Source organism: Plectropomus leopardus, unplaced genomic scaffold (genome assembly GCF_008729295.1).
Source record: "Plectropomus leopardus isolate mb unplaced genomic scaffold, YSFRI_Pleo_2.0 unplaced_scaffold23948, whole genome shotgun sequence".
Taxonomy (NCBI): domain Eukaryota; kingdom Metazoa; phylum Chordata; class Actinopteri; order Perciformes; family Serranidae; genus Plectropomus; species Plectropomus leopardus.
Window position 1 is genome coordinate 1 of NW_024625989.1, and position 3162 is coordinate 3162.

The 3162-nt window shown below is 35.0% G+C and overlaps 1 long non-coding RNA gene across 1 annotated transcript; it reads right to left on the minus strand.

Moving 5' to 3' along the window:
• Window positions 1-618: 618 nt before the first annotated feature.
• On the minus strand, window positions 619-3134 carry LOC121966310. The gene is made up of 3 exons (XR_006107573.1): window positions 3079-3134; window positions 2918-2974; window positions 619-868 (listed from the first exon to the last, which is right to left on the minus strand). It is a non-coding gene; the product is annotated as an uncharacterized LOC121966310 (long non-coding RNA).
• Between the last annotated feature and the right edge of the window lie 28 nt (window positions 3135-3162).

A 3162-nucleotide genomic window follows, 5' to 3' on the forward strand; every position in this document is an offset into this window, starting at 1 on the left:
TCTAAAATTTTACGACTTTTCTAGGGTTTAGCTAATTTCTAGGATTTAAGGATATAAGGATGTTTGTAGGATTAGGACATGTCTAGAATTTAAAAGGCGTTTTAGGGCATTTGTCTGACTTTAGGACATTTCTAGGATTTTAGGACATTTCAAGGATATAAGGATGTTAGGACATGTCTAGAAATTAAAAGGCATTTAAGGACATTTCTAGGATTTTACGACATTTCTAGGATTTAAGGCTGTTTCTGGGATGTTTTTAGGAAAAGGACATTTCTAGAAATTTAAGGACGTTTCAAGGATTTTAGGGCATTTCTCTGACTTTAGGACATTTTGTAGGAATTAAGGCTATTTATAGGATGTTTTTAGGATTAGTAAAAAAATTTTTGCAAGATTTTGCACATTTATTGGATTTTAGGACATTTCTAGGATTCTTACTAGGATTTAGCATGTTTGTATGATTTTATGAAGTTTCTAGAATGTTAGCACATTTCTAGGATTTTAGGACATTGTTAGGATTTTAGGAAGTTTCTAGGATTTTAGGACAATTCTATGATTTTAAGACATTTCTAGGATTTAGCACATTTCTAAGATTTTAGGACATTTCTAGGATTTAGCACATTTCTAAGATTTAAGGACATTTCCAGGATTTCAGCACATTTTTAGGATTTTAGAACACTTCTAGATTGTTTTTAGGATTACGACATATCTAGAAATTGAAAGACATTTGAAGGATTTTAGGACATTTCAATGATTTTAGACATTTCTCTCATTTTAGGGAGTTTCTAGGATTTAGGACATTAGGGGCTTAGCTAGAAAAAAAAAAACGTACTGTTTGGATGGTAGGGAGGAGGGTCATCGGGTAGACCGCCTGGAATTAAAGAAAAAATAAGAAAAGTCAAGTTAAACCTGAAACTTAAAATATTACACGCATGACAGATAAATATGAATGTGTTTCCTTTTTCCCTTGAGCTTTTGTGTGCGCTAAGCTGCAGTTAATAACCGGTTAGTGTAGCTGCTGCTTCATGTGAACGATCATGCAAAATCACATCTGAAAACCAACCATGTGGCTTTAATTACACTGCAGAGCCCGTGGCTTTTTTTTTTTTTATTCCTTTTCTTTCTCTAGTGGAAGAACAGATAATTACTTCCATGCTCCGGCTAAACAACAGCGCAGACACAAAACAAAGAACAACAAGCAGCGTCTCAGGATTCCTCTGCATGTATTATGTAAACTGACTGATCATAGCAATGTGGATTTTATCTGATTTTTTAAAAATCAACAATAGGCCTCTGTATCTACGAAAATCCATGACAACCCATGAAAAACACGAGCACTTTTTCTCTATAAAACAGCACGTTTTCATCTATAATATCCATATCTCATGTGTGTGTATGTATATATATATTATTTATTTATTTGTTTTGGGGCTCTTAGCATTTAAAGCATTAATTGCACTCAAGCGATTAAGGTCCGTACAAAACACATTATTGTTATTATTTTAATTGCAATAATCGCCTGCTGACATTCATCAAGAGGCTGTAAGGGAGACTTTTTACACTTATCTCCATTAAAAAACAGCTTTATGTTTTAATTAATGAAATAAAATGTTTGTTCAACCTAAAAAATACCTTCCGTTGTCATTCTTTTAATGCCATGAAACCATGAAACTGCAATTTTTCCTTAGCTAGTTATCATACTGGTTATCATATCGTATCGAATCGTACCAGTTATTGTATCGTATCATACCGGTTATCATATCGTATTGTATCGTACCAGTTATCGTATCGTATCATACCAGTTATCATACCGTATTGTATCGTACCAGTTATCGTATCGTATCATACTGGTTATCATATCGTATTGTATCGTACCAGTTATCGTATCGAATCACACCGGTTATCATATCGTATTGTATCGTACCAGTTATCGTATCGTATACTGGTCATCATATCGTATCGTACTGGTCATCGCATTGTATTGTACCAGTCATCGTATCGTATCATACTGGTTATCGTATCATATCGTACTGGTCATCATATCATATCATGTCGGTTATCGTATCATATTGGTCGGTTATCATATTGTATCGTGATAATCTCGTACCATTGCTACCCTACATCCAACAAAAAAAAATCAAACAATATTCCAACTTAAACAAAAGTAAAAGCTAAAAAGTAGAAAAGAAAAAGAAGTTCTCAAAGCTATAAACTACATTCCTAAAACACTCTCATATAGGAGACAAAAATGCAGTGCTTTGCACACTAGTACATTTCAATCAGATCATGTTTGATCCTGACTGTGTAATCTGATGCTTTACAGGACTAAAGTACAAACCACGAAACCACATCCTCCTGAGCGAAAGCAGGATGCCATCTCTCACTTTAGCTGTATTCTATTAACTATTTTCACTTCCCCTCAGCCAACATGGATATATGATCAAAAAGGGCCATGTGACCGACACCTACATCAAACGTCATATTAGAATTTGTCAGCGTTACCATGGCGTTCGATAAATGTTGTGCCATTCTCTAGAGACACTCAGCTGGACTGAGTCAGTCGTAGTTAAGGGCAACAAGACACAACAAAGGAAAGAAAAATAAACGGGTGTCAAAATACAATCCTGAAAGCATTTTTACAGATATAGAAATATTATATTGTATGTGTGGACTGGGCAGAAGCATGCTGGGAAATAATCCACATTTATTAAGCTAAAGAGTGGAAAAAGCAACTGTGCTGTGTCAGCAGAACTGGTTTCTGTACCACACACTTCATGCTTTTGAAGGTCTTTTTAAGATCATTTTTACCCAAATTGAAGACTGATTTTTGGACAAGTCATCGTTTTTTATTCAAGCAGAGAAACAGCAATCAAAACTGGAGAAATATTTCAGGTGAAGGTGATGTCTTATCTCCTCCTACCTGGATTGATTTCTTCCGCAGCATCAGATAAGGCTGAGTCATCAAAAGCTCCTCCACCTTTAAGAAATTAACAGCACAATGTAAAAAAAAAAAAAATAACAATAATAATAATAATAATTCCACTGAAACACAAATCACAAACTCAAACGCTAAGCTCTCACCTGTTCCTGGTTTCACAGCAGGTTTGTCAGGTTTGGGTTTGGGGGCGGGGTCTGTGGATTCAAACACATTATCAGCTTCAGCAA